General features: G+C 35.0%; 1 protein-coding gene and 1 long non-coding RNA gene across 5 annotated transcripts in view; one reads left to right on the plus strand and one right to left on the minus strand.

The window, feature by feature from the left end:
* Positions 1–1,907: 1,907 nt before the first annotated feature.
* On the minus strand, positions 1,908–10,403 carry LOC109612416 (uncharacterized). Of its 3 annotated transcripts, none has more exons than XR_002194501.2 (6): positions 9,771–10,403; positions 8,799–8,941; positions 2,502–2,550; positions 2,242–2,424; positions 2,079–2,181; positions 1,908–2,022 (listed from the first exon to the last, which is right to left on the minus strand). It is a non-coding gene; the product is annotated as an uncharacterized LOC109612416 (long non-coding RNA). The 3 variants fall into 3 exon arrangements; XR_002194500.2 differs by having other exon boundaries at positions 1,908–2,027; XR_002194502.2 differs by lacking the exon at positions 8,799–8,941 and having other exon boundaries at positions 1,908–2,027.
* The window catches only part of LOC101894158 (alpha-tocopherol transfer protein-like), a 29,825-nt gene continuing 12,045 nt past the window's right edge, over positions 5,199–22,978 (plus strand). Inside the window, exon 1 of one of the 2 annotated variants that reach the window (XM_005182634.4) lies at positions 5,199–5,428. The gene's annotated coding sequence lies outside the window, so the exon portion shown is untranslated. Of the gene's footprint in view, positions 5,569–22,978 lie in introns of both variants that reach the window. The other variant, XM_005182633.4, reaches the window with a different exon arrangement.

Consider the following 22,978-nt stretch of genomic DNA (forward strand, 5'->3'; position numbering starts at 1 on the left):
TTTACGAGTACAGGGTGAAAAAATTGTAACCAACTTCAGACTGCTGTCATTTATAAGGCACTCGTACAACAGCTATTAAAATTATTCCAGTGACAGCTCATTATATTTTTTACAAACGTGCAATAGCATTTTAGTGAGAATTTCCCAGAAAAAAAAAGTTATTTGTGATGGAACTTAAGCGTGATGGTGTGATTTCTTTATATTTGCCTGGAAAACCACAACTGGCTATCGTTAGAGCACAGCGTAGCCCGACGTCAAGGAAGTGGACGGAAGAAAACATCAACATCACCAGAAATGGTTCGAAAAGTAAAGAAGCGACTTAATCGAAACCCGCATCGCAGTGGCCGAAAAATGGCTCGTGAGCTGAACATATCGCAATATTCCATTCGGCAAATATTGAAAAATGAGCTCGGGGTAAAGCCATTCCAAAAGTGCAAGAAGAAAGCAAATAGACTAAAAAGAGCTAAAGAGTTGCTTCGCTTGGCCGAAAGTGGTGAACTGCTGAATTTTGTTTTCTCCGTCTCCGATGAGAAAACCTTCATTGTCCAGCAGTTTGTAAACAAACAAAATTATCGTGTTTGCCAAAGAGGTCAGCTGAAAATATGCACCTTCGGTTGGCCACCAAAACTCAAGCGCCAGCCATGGTGATGGTGATGGTGTGGGCCGCCATAACAGCCGATGGTCGCTCTCCGCTCGTATTAATCGACCGTGGCATCAGAATAAATGCCGATTATCGCGAAAATATTCTGGAGGGTGTATTAAAGCCTTGGGCACGCAGACCTTGGATCTTTCAACAGGACTCAGCACCATCGCACTCAGCACGCGCCGCCCAAGAATGGGGTTTCTCAGCAAGAAAGCAAGCTGGGTTGGCAATTAAAAATACCAAAGTGACTATCACCTCAAGCAATACCGCAGAGCAACATTTGGGCTGCGTGCGACGGTTTCATTGGCGTTTGAAGGCCATAACCAACGCCAACGGTGACCAATTCGAACAAATCTAAATTTATTCTAAAATTTGATGCTATTTCCGACATTTTTTGCTTTCATTCAATAAAATTAAAAAAAAAAAAATGTAAAAAGTATGGCATTTGACTTTTTTGCAGTTTTTTTTTTTATCTCACCCTCAATCCCTTCACTCAATACCAAATTTTGTATCATTTAGTGTTTTTCGTGAATGGACTTTTCATAACCTTAGAGTTTGAATTTCCAAATAAGCTTTTCAACATTTATCCTACACTCCATCTGTGATTCTCATTCCAAACTTCAAAATTCTAAAAACTGAATATAGTGCATTTTAGTAGGAACTTCATAAGACGTCTTTACATATGTCTTTTCGAAGGTGTCTGCAATATTATTCACTCCCTCATGCCATTCATTTTCCCCAAATGTTGTAATAACGCCAATATGTAACTTGTATCTAGCATATCGTTTTTGGTAATCAAATCGTCCATGCCAGGCCACAATTTAGTGTCGGTGAAAACAGAAGAAGATAAAATACGTTTGAAATACTAACGTTACTATGTGATTCTGCAAAAATTGTTTTGAGAAAATTAAACCTAAACCTGGGTAAAAATGTCCGAAAATAAATTGTTACATAATAAAAAATATAGTTTTATCATAAAAAAAAACTTGTATATAAATAATTGATAATCCAGCCTATCATACATATAGTATAAGTATATACAGGTACAATTCTCTTACAACACGTTCAAAATTTTAAACGTGACTTGAATGCCTAATGTCGGTTATGTACTTACCGATGTATCTATTCCGTAAATAAATAAATTTGTTTTTATTTCTATCGTTAGGAAAAAACTAAACTGGAAGATAGAAAACAATATGATTGATTATAAACCACAAACAAATTAAATAATTTTAATTGCAATTGTTTATTTAATTATATTCTTATATACGCATCACACAACAGAATCCAGTTCAATTTTTGTCACATCTCCAAGTTTTATAGACATTGTTTTGCGATCATTTAGGGGGGGGGGGTTTGAGTCAAGTGTCGATCGTCATCTTTGCTATGGAGAATGACAATTAAGAGACATATTATTCCATACACACATACATACTTTATGGAGAGTAATTCACACAAAAGCTGTTATCAAAATACGATACTCTTTTGAGCTACAACTCATACTCAAATTGAGTAATTGACCCCAGTAAAAGATAAAACTGAAATAAAGGGTTATAAAATAAACTTATTTATTCATGTGGTTAAGAGTTGATGCGTACATTTTATATAAACTTTGAAATTTTTCATTAATTCAGCAAAGGAAACGTAAGCTCGATCTACTCATCAAGGTAATGATGTGTATGTCTAGTACTGATAGCAACGGTAATAAATTGGCTTTGTCTATAATTGAACCAATTTATGACATTCCGGTTAAAAAGTTCAAAGTGGGTATATTTCTAGTGCTGCAAGAAAATTGAGTAAGTAAAGTATTTCCTTAACCTAAAAAGACCGATACCACAACAAACATACGCATACTTACAATTTGGAATAAGCGACAACATCTTAAAATCCTGAAGATTCTAAAGCCACTAGAAGAGAAGCAGAAAATAATATTATTATGTATATCTAATGAATCAATTAGTTTTTAAATTATCATTTATTTTACAATTTTTCCCCCTTTTTATACCCTCAAATATATGGCTAGAGAGGTTATATATCATTTGATATGGCCAAACCTTGCCTCATCGAAAAAACGGTTTTAGACCCTAGGTCCCTTTTGGATCAAATCCGATTCAGGACATTTGGAGTCGATTTAGCGATGTCCGTTCGTCAGTCCGTTTGTCTGTCTGGCTGGTGCGCACGATAACTCACGAAATTCACATCGTAATATTGTTGTCAAAATTAAATCGGAGATGGGCAATATCGGTCCACTTCTTCTGGCACCTCCCAGACAAAATGTCAATATTTTCAAAGAAAATAATTTTGCTGCACAGAAAGAGAAAGAATACTCCAAAAGGACGCTTTAAAACTTTGCGAATCCTCATATTTGTATCAGTGCTAGGTCGGGTGCGAAAATGGATACTCCATCAAGTTTTTCCCCCACAAAAGATCAAAATTTTGAATATTTATAATTCTTACAAAATGTGATGTAAGGGTCCGATTGTCTTCAAATTACACAAATAACAACATTGTTATTAAACCAAGGTCTGGTGTGAAGATGGAATATATCGGTCCTCTCCTTCTGGTACCTCCCCCACAAAGCGTCAAATTTTTGAATATCCATGAAGCTCATAAAACGCGAGACTAACATCCGAATTCATTCAGACTTGGCACATCTTTATATTTCCATAAACACAAGATCTATTATAAATATGACGGAGATCAGACTATTTCTTCTGGTACCATCCACACAAAGAGTCAAAGTTTGGAATAACCAAAACAATCATAAAATCCGAAATACGCATCCGGTTCTCTATATCTACTAACAGAAGATCTGCTGTGATGATAGGACATATCGGTCTACTCCTTCTGGTACCTTCCCACAAAGGGTCAACATTTTGAATATCCATGAAGCTTATAAAATGCGAAATATATATCCGATTACATTTACATGACGTGGCTCATCTCAATATTTCTATCAACACAAGATCTGTTATAATGATCGGACTGTTGTAGAGATCGGACTATTTCTTCTGGTAGGGTTCAAGAAAACAAAACGCTCTAAGAAAGCGAAATAAGCATCCAACTCGCTTCAAATTTTACACATCTAAACATTTTAGCTAACACAAGATCTTCTGTGAAGATGATATATATCTGCGAACTCATTCTGGTGCCTCATCTACAAAGGGTCACAATTTTCAATACTTTTTCATAACTTGCGAAACAAATCAGCGATTCCTTACAACTTTTCTATATCTAAATATTTCTCTCAACCAGAAGTCTGGGGTGAATATAGAAATTTGATGTAAATAAAAAAATCGCATAAAATTGAATATAAATGTACGATTTTCTTGTAATTGCCCATACCAATATTTTTATCTGTATTAGATGAAGTATGGAAATGGAATACTTCGGTCGACTATAAAAATGATCACATATCTCATATAAAGTGAAGTAAGTAACCAATATTGTCCAAACCTGGCACATACCAATATTTATATAATATTTATTCAGGTCCGATACGAAATTGACAATATTGGGCCATTCCTTCAGAACCTACTCCATAGAGGGTTAACCATTTTAATAATCATAACAGAAGTACAAATGTATTTAAATAATTGACTGAGGGTATTTATCTGTCGGCAAATCCGACTGATAATTTTTAACTTGTTTTTTTTTTTTTTTTTTGTTATAAAATGTTATAAAATATGTCACCTCGCCAGTTAAAGGTTAAGGTCAGTTTAAACCATGGTAGAAGAATTATGGTAGACGCATCGACACAGCTGCTGGGACAATGAACTGTCAAACCAATTTTGGCATTGAAAATGTTGAATGAAAAAATATTTAAATTTGTAAAAATTTTTGAAAACGCGACTTATAATAACCTCCGAATGACATCGTATAAGAAAACTTATAAAAATCTACTTATATTTGAAAAACATTTAAAAATGTTTGACATTTCAATGTTACCAAGCGTTGGTGCATCTACCCGTATGTTTTCTACCATGATTTAATCATTATGTTAGTCATTCACAAAATTACTTTTTCACATTTTATTTATAACATACTTTTAGGCGTTCGTAACAATTTTAAAATTGAAAGGAAACTTAATAGGGATATTATAGATTTATATAATTATGATAGGGCGGATTAACCCCAATTGTTCTCTGAAAATTGTCAGCTTTCGAATACAAACTCTTAAATTACACCTGAAATATGAAAATGGTGTAGAAAACTACATGGCCATAAAAGTACTTATACATCTCAAGGACTTGATAACTAGATTAGCTCATGTTTTGCAAAAAACTAATCTTTGAAAGATTATACAAATGTTCTATTTCTGATAATAACTCAATCGGTTATCGGTTAGTAGTTAAAATGAGTAGATTTAATACAATCTGGTAACTTTGATTAAATATCAAAACACTCAAAACAAATACACATATGAGTGTGCGTGTGTGTGTGTTTTTTATCTGAGCCACTCAGTTCACAGCTCACTCGCATTACGCTTGAATTATTGTTGTAACTCTAAGCTTGACTCAATTCAAAGATAAACGAACAGAGTTTTGCTTTACCTTCATCTGAAGCGGTTCACCGGAGTAGAACGTCAGTTACCTGCTTGCCATAAACGCGTTTAGTTCGTCTTGTCGCCTGTTGATCGGTCATCGGTTCTATTTGTTTATTGCTTTGCTTCCAGTTGCGGATAAGACGTTTCTTTCTGATTATAGTTAGCCTAGCCTAGCCAGCCAGTTAAAAGTGCATTTGGATTAGCTGCTGTTGCTGCTGCGTGCGTTGTTTATAAATTCGGTACGTTCTGTTCACTTGTCGACACAAGTCGTTCGCTAGTTGTAAGTTGTGATTCTAGTTAAGTGAGTTGGTGAAATAAAAATCCAAAACCCCAAAAACACCGCCAGTTGTGGCCAATACGCCAATACATATTGTGATAGGTAAGTGAAGTTATCTTTAGTGGTTAAATTGAATGGAAATTGCTGCGGCTGGTGCTTTTGGAAATATTAAAAAAAAAAATAAATAAATAATTGGCCTACTGGATAAAATAGCTGTAGCTGTTTTGGGGATTTACGAAACTTCCGTAATGACAACAACAATTTTGTTTGGCGTTTCTATTTGGGGTTTACTGCGAGGAAATGTTATGCCATGTTTTGGTGAATGAAGTGTTGTTTTGTTTGTAATTCGTGTGTATTGTTGTTGTTGACGACGACGATATGCCAGCCAAACCGACTCAGAATGACGTAGTCCCCTCCACCCAAAAAACAAAAACTAAACAAACACATGCCACTTGTTCGTTGAATTGAGCAAATACCGCAATTCGTGTAAAACGTATTTTAACCCTCTCTCTGTCAGACATTCTCATGCCCAAATGGAAAACATTTGAACTCTTGGTCTGTCATTTGTAAACGCTGCTCTGTCCATCTGCTAAATGTTAATTAGAGACCAAGTTTAGTGGGGTCGAAAATATTATAGACTTTTTCTGTGTTTGGAATATAAACACTTATTTGAGATATGGGGTATATAATCAAAAAAGCAAATAGGAAGTAAGTTTACATTGGTTAAGACGTTTTGATAATCCATAATACTAATTTTGGGTAGAAAATTATTCAAACCTGGTCATTTATTTGGTGGTTAAACAGTTTAAAACAATAAACAAATTAAAAAGTATCAGTCGGTTTTGCCGACAGATGTGTACCCCCAGCCTTGAGTTATGATTATTCAAACTGTTGACCCTTTATGGGGGAGGAGGTTCCGAAGCAGTTGGCTAATATTGACCAATCCTTATCTGACACTGATATAAATACTGCAATGTGCCAGATTTGGACTATATCGACTACTTCCCATACTTTATATGAGATATGGGTAAATTTTTGGAAAATGTGGAAATATGCGTGAGGTAACAGATATACCGGACCGAAATATTCCAGATAAAAAATATTGGTATGTGCAAAATTGGAAGGAAATCGAACATTTATAACCAATTTTATGCGAAATCATAAATTTCGATAAATGACATATCGATATCAGATTTCTGTTTAAGAGAAATATTTAGATATATTTAGATATAAGAATCGCAAATTATGACAGATATGAGTATTGGAAATTTTGACCCTTTTAGGGTGAGGCGCCAGAAGGGGTTCGCAGATATATATCATATTCATAAAAGATCTTGCATTAGCAGAAATATTTGTATGTGTGAAATTTGAAGAAAGTTGGATGCTTATTTCGATTTCTTTTAACGTTTTGTTTTTTAAAAATTTTGAACCCTATGTGGGGAAGATACTAGAAGAAATGGTCCAACCTCTACCATTTTTTTTATTTTTAAATCTTGTGTTGATGGGAATATTAAGATGTACCAAGTCTTAAAGAAATCGTTAAACGTTATATGAGCTTCATGGATACTTAAAATTTTGACCCTTTGTGGGGGATGTAACAGAAGGACTGGACCGACATATTCCATCTTCACACCAGACCTTGGGTTAATGAAAATATTGTTATATGTGTAATATGAACACGACCGGACTCTTACATTACATTTTGTGAGAATTAAAATTCAAAATGTTGACGCTTTGTGGGGGAGGTACCAGAAGTAGTGGACCGATATGTTCCATCTTCACAGCTGATCTATTATTGTACAAATAATGTGGTGTATGAAATATGAAGAGAACCGCATGCATATTTTGGATTTTATGGCCGTTTTGGTTATTCAAAACATTGACCCATTGTGGGGGGAGGTACAAGAAGGAGAGGACCGATATGTCCCATCTTCACAACAGATTTTGTGTTAGCAAAGATGTTTGTATGTGTGAAATATAAAGAGAACCTGATGCTTATTTCGGATTTTATAAACGTTTTGGATAATCAAAACTTTGACCCTTTGTGGGGGAGGTACCAGAAGGAATGGTCCGATCTCTACCATCTTTATAACACATCTTGTGTTGATGAAAATATTGAGATGTGTTAAGTCTGAATGGAATCGGATGTCTATTTTGTGTTATATGAGCTTCACGAATATTCAAAATTTTTATCCTTTGTGGGGGAGGTACCGGAAGGAGTGGACCGAAATATACTATATTCACATTAGACCTTGGTTTAATAAAATGTTTGGGATGTGTGAAATTTGAAAACAATCGGACAAGTTACATCACATTTTATAAGTTGTAAGTTGTAATTATTCAAAATGTTGACCCTTTGTGGGGGAGGTACTGGATGGAATGGACCGATATTGTAAATTTTCAAACCTTACGCAGCGCTAATGGAAATATTAGGATTTGCAAAATTGGAGCAAAGTCGCATTATCCTTTCTTTTTGTGTCCAAAGCTTTAATATACCCTCCTAATTTTGCGTGCCCAAGGTTTTAATACACCTCCAGAATATTTTCGCCATAATATTCGGCATTTATTCTGATGCCACGGTCGATTAATACGAGCGAAGAGCGACTATCGACTGTTATGGCGGCCCACACCATCACCATGGTCCGCACTTGAGTTCTGGTGGCCAACCGAAGGTTCACATTTTCAGCTGACCTCTTTGGAAAGTGAATACGATCATTTTGCTTGTTTACAAGCTGCTGGACAACGAATGTTTTCTCATCGGAGACGGAGAAAACCAAATTCGGTTCACCACTTTCGGCCAAGCGAAGCTACTCTTTTGCTCTTTTGAGTCTATTTTCTTTCTGTTGCGGTTTAAGTTCTTGCACTTTTTGGAATTTCAATGGCTTTACCCCGAGTTTATTTTTCAATATTTTCCAAATGAAATATTTTTACATTATTCGTTACATTTTTCGGCCACTGCGACGCGGGCTTCGACCAAGTCGCTTCTTTACTTTTCGAATCATTTCTGCTGATGTTGCTGTTTTCTTCCGTCCACTTCCTTGACGTCGGGCTACACTACCAGTATCTCGGTAACGAGCAATGGTACGAGACACAAACGATTTATTCACATTTAAATGCTGGATTGCTCTAACGATAGCCATTTGTGGTTTTCCAGCCAAATATAAAGAAATCATACTATCATGCTTGAATTCCATCACGAATAACTTTTTTTCTGAAAAATTCTCACCGAAATGCTTTTGTACGCTTGTAAACAATATAATGAGCTGTCATTGGAATAATTTTAACAGCTGTCGGACGAGTGGCTTAGAAATGACAGCAGTCTGAAAACTCACCCGGTAAAAACTTTGATTAAGACATTTTACTGAAAAATAGTCGGTTAGCAAAAGAGAGTGATTCCAGAGAGTTATTTCACTGAGTGCTCGCCAATTTTTGCTAGACAAACATTTGTATGTTTACCAGAGCTGCTGGACAATTCCTGTAGAAAAAATAACCAGACAGACCTATTATTTCCCCATTGTTACAAAAGGAAAAAGCAAACATAGTATACTCTCCATGTGCTTTGTAGGCACACAAGTTAACAATGACCAATGCGTGATTTTTCATGCTGCAATTGCAATTATTGTTTTTGTTAATTTAATTTTAACCAAACTAAAACAAAAATTGCTGTTGAAAACGGACATAGCGCAATTGAAATTATGAAATTCCGAATGTTTGTTTAGTTATTGTGCTACCACTCACAGTGTTACAAAACTGAAATTACCTTAATTAATATAATAAAAATAAGTCACAGCTTCAATTACCTGGACAATAATTAATAAATGTCTTTTTAAAAACTGACCTCATTGGCACAACACCTATGACCCATGACCTTTTGACCCTAACCTGAATAAAATGTAACATGAATATTAATGGCCATATGTGTGGCTAATGACATTAAGTCTCTTGAAAACAAATGAGTCACAATTGCTGAATGGCCATTCGAAGACTTGTAGCTGTAGGCAAACACAAGGAAGTAACATTCCATCTTGGTTGACAATGTCAAAATGTGTCACAACAAATACAAACACACACACACGCGAAATTCATAACTAATCCATATTTTTGCTGATTTTGTTACTTGTTTTCAAGTTCAAAATAATTAATCAAAAGATGATTTTTAGGTTAACGGTTTTTGTTGCCAAATAATGTGGCCAATTAAAACCAGAAACCCATCTGAACACTGTCAGCCAAGCCGCCATGATTTTTTTTTTTTTTTGTTGTGGTTTGTTTGTATTTTATGACCATCACTCATTCATACAGCTTACTTTTGGTCTGATTTAGCCAGCCAGCCAGCCAGTCAGCCACGGCGGTAGTAGAGAAGGTAGCGTTGTCGACCTTATTGCCAAGACACGTTTAAGACATATGATGTTGTGTTTTGTTGCTGTTGCTTCCGATGGTGCTAGTTTGTATTAGGAAATATTCCGATTACTTGTCTGGTTTCACTTTCGTAGCCATTGATATCTATTTTTGTGCGGTTCAGAATGTAAACTTGTCTGACCATTGTAGTCAAATGTAAATGTGTGTGTGTGTGTGTGTGCGCGCGCACGTTTGAATCGATGAATGTGGCCAACTGAAAATTCTCTGTAGTATTTGTTAGAAAATTGCACAAAAAATGTTCCGGGGAACAACAAAAGCATTAACATTATTATCAATAACTTGTTTTATCGGTTTAACAACTTTGGACTTTCCATTGCGTCTTAATAATCGAAACAACAACAACAGCAAAAATAACACGCTTCTAATCGCCAACAACATTCTAAAGCGTTGTTCATTTCCATGATGATTTGCATGAAGATGGGAAGTGAAATGTCATGATGAAATAAGAAAAAAAGATCGAATCATGGTTATAAGCAAAACACTGAACTTCGAGGGAGCATCTCTCTCCTATAGCCATTGATATGGTAAGACACACACACACACACACACACACACAAATATAAGTCACAACAATCGAAAAAAGCAGTAAGTTTGAACTTTGAATACCCTCCAACCATTTGGAAAGAATTTGGATATTTTTTAAAAAAATAAAATCCATTAAAAATTCGGTTAAAATCTTAAAATAACGAATATAACCGTTATATTGGGGTCTCTACGAAGACGTGGACCTGCATAGACCACTTTTCTCATAAACAACATTCAAATACCAAACTTGAAAAAAAAATCCGGTGAAATATATATAAATCACTAAAATACCGAATATAGGGAGGTACCATCATATTTTCTGTCACAGGCAGTAGTGCCTATTAGGTACTGATATATGAGGCTTATACAAAGACATGGACCTCCATCGACAATTTTCTGTCGCAGAATGTAGTTCCCATTACTAACTCTAAATACGCCGGTAAATAATGACGCTAAAATCAACAAAATACCGAATATTGGGAGGTACTGTTATATAGCCCATACGAAGACGTGGACCTGCACAGACAAGTTTCTGTCTTAGGCTGTAGTATCCATTTCGAACTTCAAAAACCAAATTTGAAACAATTTCGGTGAATAATGTCGCTGAAACCGTTATATGGGGGCTATATGAAAACGTAGACAATTTTTTGTCACAGGCTGTAGTACCTATTAGGTACTTCAAATACGACATCTCAAAAAATTTCGGTAAATATTGTACCTAAAATCATCAAAATACCGAATATTGGGAGGTACCATTATATGGGGGCTATACTAAGACCTGGATCTGCATAGACAATTTTTCTGTCATAGACTGTAGTTCCCACTACGACCTCTAAATACGAAATTTGAAACAATTTCGGTGAATAATGTTTCGAAAATCATCAAAATACCGAATATGGGAGCTAACGTTATATGGAGGTTATACGAAGAAGTGGGCCTGCATACGCAATTTTTTTGTCATATGCTGTAGTACCGATTCCGAACTTCAAATGCGAAATATGAAACAACTCAGGTTAAGAATGTCCCTAAAATCGTCAAAATATCTAATATCAGGGAGTCCGTTGTATGTGTGCTATCCGATATCGTGGACCTATACAGGGTGAGATAAAAAAAACTGCAACAAAGTCAAGCCCCGTAACTTTTACATTTTTTTAAGTTTTATTGATTGAAAGCAAAAAATGTCGGAAATATTATCAAATTTTAGAATAAGTTTAGATTTGTTCGAATCGGTCACCTTTGGCACGAACTATGGCCTTCAAACGGCCAATGAAACGTCACACGCTGCCCGAATGTTGCTCTGCGGTATTTTGGCCCATTCGAAGCGCTTGCTTGAGGTGATCGACACTTTGGTATTTTTTAGTGTCAACCTTGCTTTCCATAATATTCCAGACACAATAGTCCAATGGATTGGTATCCGGAGATTTTGGTGGCCATTGTGCGCTGGAAATGAAGCGAGGAACCTCATGGCGCTGAGTCCTTTTGGAATGTCCGAGGTCTGCGGCCAAAATGATTGCATGCCCAAAGGCTTTAATACACCCTCCAGAATATTTTCGCGATAATATTCGGCATTTATTTTGAAGCCACGTTCGATTAATACGAGCGGAGAGCGGCCATCGGCTGTTTTGGCGGCCCACACTATCACCATGGGGGGCGCTTGAGTTCTGGTGGCCAAACGAAGGTGCACATTTTCAGCTGACCTCTTTGGAAAGTAAACACGATCATTTTGTTTGTTTACAAACTGCTGGACACGAATGTTTTCTCATCGGAGAAAACCAAATTCGGCAGTTCACCACATTCGTCCAAGCGAGGAACTCTTTAGCTCTTTTGAGTCTATTTTCTTTCTGTTGCGGTGTAAGTTCTTGCACTTTTTGGAATTTCAATTTTTCAATATTTGCCGAATGGGATATTGCGATATGTTCAGCTCACGTACCATTTTTCGGCTACTGCGACGTGGATTTAAATCAAGTCATTTCTTTACTTTTCAAACCAGTTCTGCTGATGTTGCTTTTTTCTACCGTCCACTTAAATTGGTTAGTTTTTTCATCTCACCCTGTATTATTAGTCTGGGATTCAACAAATAAGACGAAATGTTCAAATCTGTATTAAAAGGTCACTTCACATTTTCTTTATAAAATGTGAAACCCTTTTTTTCTTCGAAGGGATATTCTATTGTTATTTTATGAAAATGTGAAATGAAAACATTTATAAAATAATACCAAATGAAAAATTTGGAAAATAATATTAAGAATTCACCCAAGGCTTCCCAAACCTACGGCTGCTTCCGAGTCTCTACTAAGATAATGGATTCTTTTGTATCAGATATGTACCTTTATGTTCATCATTAAAGCGGCTTAATTCAATTTGCCAAAAAATCTCTTCCGGTCTGCACACAATTCATACACACCAACAGATTGTCCGCAAATAGTCGTTGTTGTATCATTTGTCGTATCCGTGTGTGTGTGTGTGTATGTATGTCTAATGCCAAGAGTGGTTCTTTCAGATTTTGTAACTCTTCAAACAACCAAGTAAGCAAGTATATCAGGGACAACTTCTTAAGCCAATGGAATTGCAACAGCCTGACGACTGACAGGTTTCGCTACGCTTTGGAAAACTTTGTTGCGTCGTTGCATAGACTGTTTACACAGTGTAATAAATCGATTAGATTTATTGTATGCACGGTTTTGTAATTCTAATTATTGCAAAACAATAACAAAACAGTGGAAAATTTTCTGCCAAAAAAAAAAAAAAAAATAAATAAATAAAAATATTTGAGCGGTTCAAGAAGATTTATTACTGGACATGGCTTTATGGTAATTATTAGCTTCTAATAGCCATACATAAGAGAATCTCAATCCCAAAATTGGACTATGTCCACTTATAACTTTTATTTAAAAAAACCAACCGGTGACGTATGACAGAAATAAATTGTCTTATGTATCTCCACCTTTAAGCCTGCACTGTTACTACATGCGACCTTATTAAATTGGCCTTGGTACGAACATATTTAAAGAATTTTTATCAGGATTTTCGGATAAAACTATCGAAAATATTCATATTTTCCGCATTTTGAATTAAATATCCGAATGTTTTCCGAACTTCGGATCAAACATCCGAGAATTTTCAGAATTTCGAATCAAACATCCAACACCTTTCCGAATTTCTTATCAAACATCCTATATTTTTCCGGTTTTCGAATGATTTTCGGATAAAACTTTAGAACAAATTCAGATTTTTTTCTGAATTTCGGATCAAACATCCGACAATTTGGCGAATTTCGTTTCAAACATACTAAAACGTTCCGAATTTTTCTTTTTATACCCTACACCACATACATACATTTGTTCGTAACATGAAGAAGGAAGCGAAATAGACCCATAATTACTTTTGGAGATCTTCATAGAATCACTTTCTGTGTCGATTTATGCATGTAAGTCCGTCCGTCCGTCTGTCAAAGTATTCTTGTGAACAAAATGCAGGTCGCATTTATTATCCGATTGAGATGAAAGTTTCCAAACAATATTTCTTTGGCCCAAGGACGAACCCTATTGAAATCGGATCAGATGTAGATGTACCATCTTTTGTGAAAATTTGTGCAGATAGCTCCCATTTATGTGTTATATGCACTCCACAAGAATAATATATGGTACCAGATAGCAGATACAACCCAGAAATCCCTCTGTCAAATTTTATCAAGATCGGTTCAGGTTTAGATATAGCTCCATATATATCCTTAATCCGATTTAAGGTTTATTGTCCAAATAATGGCTAGTACCATCCCAAATGGAGTGAATTTCGGAACGTATAATAATCCTATATATCCTATAACGTATATAATCCTTCTCGAAGTGATATCATGCACTCTATAACAATGTTATTTGGTATAAAAGATAAAAAGATCTCCATCAAATTTAGTAAAAATCGGTTCAGAATTGGATATGACTCCCATATAGTAGTTCCCTCTGGAACTCAACAATAACTGCTCTAAAACCAAATGTTGGTAGGTGGTATGATCTACTTCAAACAAATTCTTTTGTTACGGGATCATATTGGTGTAGTCGGCCCCGATCGACTTTTGCCTTTTTCTTACTGGCTTCTTATGCGAATTCTAATCAAATTCGTCACGAAACCCTACTTTACTTTCCGACATTTTTCCAAAAAAAAAAACTTTCAGAATCTTGGACAATCTCACACAATTTTCTTCCGAGTTCGTTCCGAATTCGACATCAGAATCGGAAACTTGTGCAGAGTTATTTTCCGAATTTGACTTTTGACATTTGCGTTTTTCAAAAGATGTTGCTAATTTTAATACTTTTTCATTCATAAAATATAGTTCCTAAAATATTTTGGCAGTTCATTGTACCCCCAGCTGTGTTGATGCGGCTATCCCTATTATTTTATCATGTTCACACCCACAACTAATTATGCTTTTTACGAAGATCCATAATTTATTTGACGTACAATCAAAGGAATTTACAGTCGAAACAGCGCGTTATATGAAAACTTTCTTTGGTGTAAATATGGCGAAGGAAAATGCAACTCTGAGTCAATACAATAGGTGTGTCTGGTCACACTAAAATTTGTAACAACTGTTGTCGTTTGTTAATTTTCAGGTTCTGAAAAGGAGAGCGGTTTTTTGACAGTTCTTTTTCTGAGAGTTTGCAAACTCTTGCCGTACAAATTTCTTCTTGCAATCAATTGCCACTCTTCTTTTAGATGCATCAACGCTTGGGAACATTGATATGTCAAACAATTTTAAAATATATTTTTGATAAGTGTTTTTATATGTGTTCTTATACAACGCCAATCGGAAGTTATTATGATATGCGTTTTTTTAACAATTATTACAAATTTGAATATTTTTTCATTTAAAGTTTTTAATTCCAAAATTGGGTTGACAGTTAATATTTCCAGCAACTTTGTCCATGCGACTACCTGCATTCTTCCATGCCATGTTGTAAACCATCGTAGAAGAATATAGGTAGACGCGTTAACACAGATGCTGGAACAATGATCTGTCAAACCGATTTTGTAATAAACGTTGAATGAAAAATTATTTAAATTTGTACAAATTCTTGAAAAATGCATATCATAACAACCTCCGATTGGCGTCGTATAAGAAAACTTATAAAAATCTATTTATTTTTGAAAAAAAAAGAAAATTTGACACATCATTGTTCCCAATCGTTGATGCATCTACCTGTATTCTTCTACCATGTTGTAAATGTAAGGTTATAATACGTTTACATATAAATCCTTTTCAGGGTTAACACTGATAATTGAACAATCACAATAAATCTGATGCTGGTTATTGTGATTATATTTATCAATGCTAACTCATCTATGTAAACGCGATATTAGCCCTTATTTCTCTCGTAAGTGTGGACCGTTTGTCTCAATTGAGAATATTTTAAAACAAGAGAACAATGTTTTAATTACTAGCATGAATTCTTCTTCTTGCAGTCTAGACAATTTTATAGACAAATTTATTCAATTAAATAATACTCATATGAATCCCAAATGGCAACAATTAAATATATATCAGTCTAAACCTGATATTTTTTTTTAATTAGAAAATATCCTGTTTCTTCCTTTCTTAAGCGACTAGCAACTAGTTCGCAATTGTGAACTTTGATTTTGTATTTAATTAAAATACGATTTTGAATATTTTTAATGGGAACAAGAAAAGCACATGCCTTTCTTTGGAAATTGACTTACCCAGTTTGAGTTCTATTTAATCACAAATTATGCAAATTTGTATTTAATTAAAAAAAAAAACGAAATGTAGAAAACCGGTGACTAAAAGTGAAACTACTGCTATGCAAGATGAGAAACCGATGAATATCCGTTCATTTAAAGATGTATTCTGCGGTTTACAAAACTCGTTTATTTGCGGAATATTTTCCATATTTCATTACAAAACTAGGAGAATAATAAAAAACAGAAAATGATTTTAAAAGCTCTTTTAAAAAAAATAAATATATGGGATCGCAGGACTAAAATCTTCCGATCGTAAAAAAAAACTATTTTGATTTACAAGGTCATTTATTTTCTACAACAGTTCCTTAATTAATATTTGTTGTTATTTTTAATGACTTTAATGGCTTTAATATTAAAACCAACAAAACAATTTCTTCAGAACAACAAAACCTCATGTTGTTTTTATTGGCAAAAAGTTTTACAGTGATTATAGCTCACCTAGACCCGAAAGATAATTAACTTCAAAATTAATGTCTTGTTTTTATTTTCTTAAACTTGACAATGAAATGACAGATTTTTTATTCGACTTGTTGTGTTTTTGTATGCTGTAACGGTTAACGGATTAATTATTAGAATTTAACAACTCATTGCAAAAAAATTAACCTTTCATCGGAGGCAGTGGAAAATTATCGTCTACGTTTAGTATTAACTACATGTATTCTGTAGAGAGCTTTTCGTAGATTTTTTGCAGCTTCATTCTTAAGTCTATTATTAATAATTAATTGTTTTTAAACGCTTTACGAATATCGCAGTTTTTGACACGAATGAACTATATACAGGGTGATATAAAAAAACTACAACAAAGTCAAACGCCATAATTTTTACCTTTTTTTAATTTTAATGAATGAAAGCAAAAATTTCGGAAATAGCATCAAATTTTAAATTTGTCCGAATTGGTCACCTTTGGCACGAATTATGACCTTCAAACGATCACCTTGAGGTGATCGACACTTTGTCATTTTTTAGTGCCAACCTTGCTTTCCAAAATATTCCAGACACAATAGTCCAACGGAATGGTATCCGCAGATTTTGGTGGCCATTGTGCGCTGGAAATGAAGCGAGGAAGCTAATTTGGTAATCATTCTTGGGTTGCGCGTGCTGAATACGATGATGCTGAGTCCTGTTGGAATGTCCAAGGTCTGCGGCTAAAATGTTTGCATGCCCAAGGCTTTAATACACCCTCCAGATTATTTTCGCGATAATATTCGGCATTTATTCTAATGTCACGATCGATTCATATGAGCAGAGAGCGACCATCGGATGTTATGGCGGCCGGCGCATGAGTTCTGGTGGCCAACCGAAGGTGCACATTTTCAGCTGACCTCTTTGGGGAGTAAACACGGTCATTTTGTTTGTTTACAAATTGCTGGACAACGAATGTTTTCTCATCGGAGACGGAGAAAACCAAATTCGGCAGATCACCACTTTCGGCCAAACGAAACAACTCTTTAGTTCTTTTGAGTCTATTTTCTTTTTGTTGCGGTGTAAGCTCTTGCACTTTTTGGAATTTCAATGGCTTTACCCCGAGCTCATTTTTCAATATTTGCCGAATGGAATATGTCTACCTCACGAGCCATTTTTCGGCCACTGAGATGCGGATTTCGATCAAGTCGCTTCTTTACTTTTCGAATCATTTCTGCTGATGTTGCTGTTTTCTTCCGTCCACTTCCTTGACGTCGGGCTACGCTACCAGTATCAGGGTAACGCCATCGCTCGTTACCACAAAAATTTATTCCCACAAAAGATTTATTCCCATTTAAATGCTGGAGTGCTCTAACGATAGCCACTTTCCAGCCAAATATAAACAAATCACACTATCAGGCTTGAATTCCATCACGAATAACTCTTTTTTCTGGAAAATTCTCACCAAAATGCTTTTTTACGCTTGTAAACCATATAATGAGCTGTCACTGGAATAATTTTAACAGCTGTCGGAGGAGTGGCTTAGAAATAACAGCAGTCTGAAGTTGGTTGCAATTTTCTAAGACGATTTAGCTCTGTCCGTCCGTCCGCCTGTTGCAATCCCACTAGAGTCAAAACGAAGAAAGATAGGAAACTAAAATTTTGCTCCGATTAGTCTTTTACCTGCAGGCAGGTCAAGTTCGAAGGTGGGCTATATCGGTCCACGATATCGTATAGCCTCCATGTAACGGTAACCCCCGATACTCGGTATTTTGATCATTTTAACCACATTTTTCAATGGAATTGTCTGAAATTCTACACAAGGAGTTCTTTGTGAGTATTTTATCTCTGAATATGAATTGTCTATATAGGTCCACGATATCGTATTTTGGCGATTTTAGCCACATTTTTCTATGGAACAGTCTGAAAATCCACACAAGCAGTTTCCTTTCAGGACTTTGCCACCTGAAAGAGAATTGTCTATATAAGCCTACGTTTTAGTATAGCACGCATATAACGCTACCCCGATATATTCGATACTTGCAGGATTTTCGTGACATTATTCACCGGAATTGCGTCAAATTTCGTATTTGAAGTTCGTAATGGGTACTTCAACATATGACGGAAAATTGTCTATGCAGGTTCACGTCTTAGCGTCGCCCCCATACAACGGTTTCTCCCCTTATTAGGTATTTTGATAAGATTAGCGACATTATTCTCCGGAATTGTTTCGAATTTCGTATTTGAAGTTCGGAATCGTAATATTTTTTGCATGGCGCTTGTAATGAATATGAACTTTCTCTTTCTGAAAACGTTTTTAAAGTTCTATGTTCCAATAGCTCCCATTTAGCTATAAAATATAAAAACTTGATGTTAATCCTTTATAAGTTAGGTAATTATGCTATTAATTTGTAATTGCTTAAATTTGTCGAGCAGAATTTTTAGTTTAGAATTTCATATTTTTCCTTCCATAAGGAAATAAGGTCCGAAATCTCAATGCATATTTCCTCACCATAAGTTGTAAACAATTAAGTTCCAGTTAAGTAAACATTTTTTATTGTATATCTCACGAGGTACAACGATTTATCTTTTTTTAATAGTTCCGCAAAGTAAGAAAATAGTAGAATATTGTAAAAATCGCCAATAATTGCCTTTTAATGAAGTATTCGAAAATTAATGAAATAATTTACGGCTAATACAATAATTGTGGCATTCTAAAGTCCAAAATAAAGGTTTCACTTAATTCGCGGTGTATTTTTATTCTGACGCAGTTAATGGGAAATCATTAATTAGCAACGTAGCAACAAAAAATATCTGACAACTAGATGTCGTTTACATTGAAACCAAAATATCTTACACAAAAATATTTTTGAAAAACATGGAAACATCAGAAGGTAGCCGGCAATCATACAGGGTGAGATGAAATAACTGCAACCAACTTTAAACTGCTGTCATTTCTAAGCAACTGGTCCGACAGCTGTTAAAATTATTCCATTGACAGCTCATTATAATTTTTACAAGCGTACAAAAGCATTTTGGTGAGAATTTTCCAGAAAAAAGTTATTCGTGATGGAATTCAAGCGTCAAAATGTGATTTCTCCAGCATTTAAATGTGAATAAATCTTTTGTGTCTCGTACCATCGCTCGTCACCGTGATACTGGTAGCGTAGCCTGACGTCAATAAAAACAGCAACATTAGCAGAAATGGTTCGAAAAATAAAGAAGCGACTTGAAACCCGCGACACAAATATTGAAAAATGAGCTCGGGGTAAAGCCATTGAAATTCCAAAAAGTGCATGAACTTACACCGCAACAGAAGTAAAATAGACTTAAAAGAGCTAAAGTGTTGCTTCGCTTGGCCGAAAGTGATAAACTTCCAAATTTGGTTTTCTCCGTCTCCAATGAGAAAACATTCGTTGTCCAGCAGTTTGTAAACAAACAAAATTATCGTGTTTACTTGCCAAGGAGGTCAGCTGAAAATGTGCACCTTCCGTTGGCCACCAGAACTTAAGCGCGGGTCATGGTGATGGTGTGGGCTGCCATAACAGCCGATGGTCGCTCTCCGCTCGTATTAATCGACCATGGCATCCGAATAAATGCCGAATATTATCGCGAAAATATTCTGGAGGGTGTATTAAAGCCCTGGGCATGCAAACATTTTGGCCGCAGACCTTGGACATTCTAAAAATACTCAGTACGCGCCACCCAAGAATGGTTACATAATGAGGTTCCTCGCTTCATTTCCAGCGCACAATGGCCACAAAAAATCTCCGGGTGGCAATCCGTTGGACTATTGTGTCTGTAGTATTTTAGAAAGCAAGGTTGGCACTAAAAATTACCAAAGTGTCGATCACCTCTAGCAAGCGCTTCGCCGGGAATGGACCAAAATACTGCAGAGCAACATTCGGACAGCGTGTGATGGTTTCATTGGCCGCTCGAAGGCCATAATTCGTGCCAAAGGTGACCAATCCGAACAATTCTAAACTTATTCTAAAATTTGATGCTATTTCCAAAAATTTTTTATTTTCATTCAAAAAATAATTAAAAAATTAAAAAAATGTAAAAATTATGGTGTTTGATTTTGTTGCAGTTTTTTTTATCTCACCCTGTATGTATGCTTTTTTCATTTTCAATTTTTTTGAAATGATGTTTTCTTGTTGTATTTGTACTATGAGTAAAAGTAAAATAATCAGCTGCGATTAGTTATGTGCCCATTTATTATGCCAATATCTGATCAAATGTCTTTTTATGTTTGAATCTAAAAATAACTTTTAATTTACAAAATCTACTCGAACTCAGATGTCTATTCCATAGCGTTTTCGTCAAGCAATATCAACTGGATTTATGCATACGATTTACGTGACCTATACACTGTGAAATTGACATTTAAAATCAAGGGGATTTAGTAGTTTAAACGTGCTTTAATAAAACACGTGATCATTTACATTATTAATGAATATATTTAAAAAAAAATGTATAACAAGGGTGACAAGCCGATGTTCACTTTGCCCAAGATAATTATTCCCAACCTCAGTTAACTTGTTTGAAACTTTTTGTAGCCACATGTGAAAAATAGATGCTGTCAGATAAGTCGTAAGCCCACGTGAATCGAATGAATTCGGAGAATCTTTTAACATTTTTTACAAATTGAAACGAAAACTTGTTGACTTTAATGCCTCAAAAAGGTCAATGCTACCTTTAAACAAAAACGTGTCAAGATTTATCTAAAGTGTATTTTACACATTTTTAATGAGGTCGATATCTACAAAACGTGGTAGACCTAAATAAAGCCAATGAATGGATGAAATGATGGCAATGTGGAGTTGGCGACTTTGAAAGTCAGCTCAATTTCTTAGATGAAAAAATATTCGTTTATTAATTCAAAATTAGCGCAATGACCTGAAATTGCAGAAAATTAATAAATTACGGTTTGTACGAAAGTTTTTCCAGTAAATATCACTCTGTAACTTCTACTGAGAGCAAGAAACCAGCTGTTTCAAAAATGGGAATGCTTTACACTTTTAAACTGTTGAGAAAGTCCAATCAAAATTATATTTGTTACAGTGGAAATGATTTTTTTTAATAGTATAATACAATACTAAATGCTTATTATATTAAAAATAATATAAAACAAGTTAAGAAGTATCAATGGACGACAGATTCATACCCTCAACCAATGTTCGATTAATTAAATATATTTTGACTTTTGTTATGATTATTCATATTTTCGATCCTCTATGGAGTCGGTTCTGAAGGAATGGACCAATATTGTCCATTTCGTATCGGACCTAAATAAATATGATACAAATATTGCGATGTGCCCGATTTGGACTATATCGACTATCTCCATGACTGTATATGAGATATGTGATAATTGTTTAAAAAAGTATTAAATATACGTGAGGTACCAGATATAACGGACCAAAGTATTCCATATTCATACTTCATCTAATATACATAAAAATATGGAAATTGACAAAATTACAAGAAAATCGAATATTTATATCTAATTTTTTTGCGAAATCATAAACTCAATGTTCATCTCAGGTTTCTGGTTGAAGGAAACATTTAGATATACAAAGTTGTAAAGAATCGCTGACTTGTTTTGCAAGATATAAGAGATAAAAGTTTTCAAAAATTTTGACCCTTTGTAGGTGAGGTACCAGAAGGGGTTGGCAGATATATCATCTTCACAATAGATATTGTGTTAGCAAGCATTTGCTTGTGTGGAATTTGAAGAAGTTCGGAACTTACCACAAGAAAAGGTCAGATTTCTGCAATCTTTATATCAGATCTTGTGTCGATAGAAATATTGAGATATGCCAAGTCTGAATGCAATCGAATGATAATTTCGCGTTTTATGAGCCTAATGAATGCTCAAAATTGTGACCTTTTGTGGGGGAGGTACCAGAAGAAGTGGACCGATATATCCCATTTTCACACCAGATCATGTATTAGTAAAAGTATTGAGATGTGTGAAATTTGAAAAGAATCAGATGCTTATTTCTCGTTTTACTAGCTCCGTGGCTATTCCTAATTCTGACCCTTTGTGGGGGAGGTACCAGAAGAAGTGAGTTTACATATTCCATCTTCGCACCATACCTTGGGCTAAGAAAAATATTGTGATGTGGGTAATTTGAAGATAATTGAACATCATATTTTTATACCCTCCACCATACGTATGGTCCACAATATCGTTTATCCCCCATATATCGGCACCTTACGATATTCGGTATTTTTAAGATTTTAACAGAATTCTTAATGGATTTTATTTTTTTTTTCGAAAATTTCCTAATTCGTTCCAAATTGTGGGGTGTCTCGAAGTTCGTCCCGGCCGAACTTACTGCTTTTTTACTTGTATAAGAGTTATAATTATTCGAAATTGTTGTACTTGTTAGAGTAGACCAATATG

The sequence above is a fragment of the Musca domestica genome, unplaced genomic scaffold (assembly GCF_030504385.1).
Source record: "Musca domestica strain aabys unplaced genomic scaffold, Musca_domestica.polishedcontigs.V.1.1 19, whole genome shotgun sequence".
Lineage (NCBI taxonomy): Eukaryota > Metazoa > Arthropoda > Insecta > Diptera > Muscidae > Musca > Musca domestica.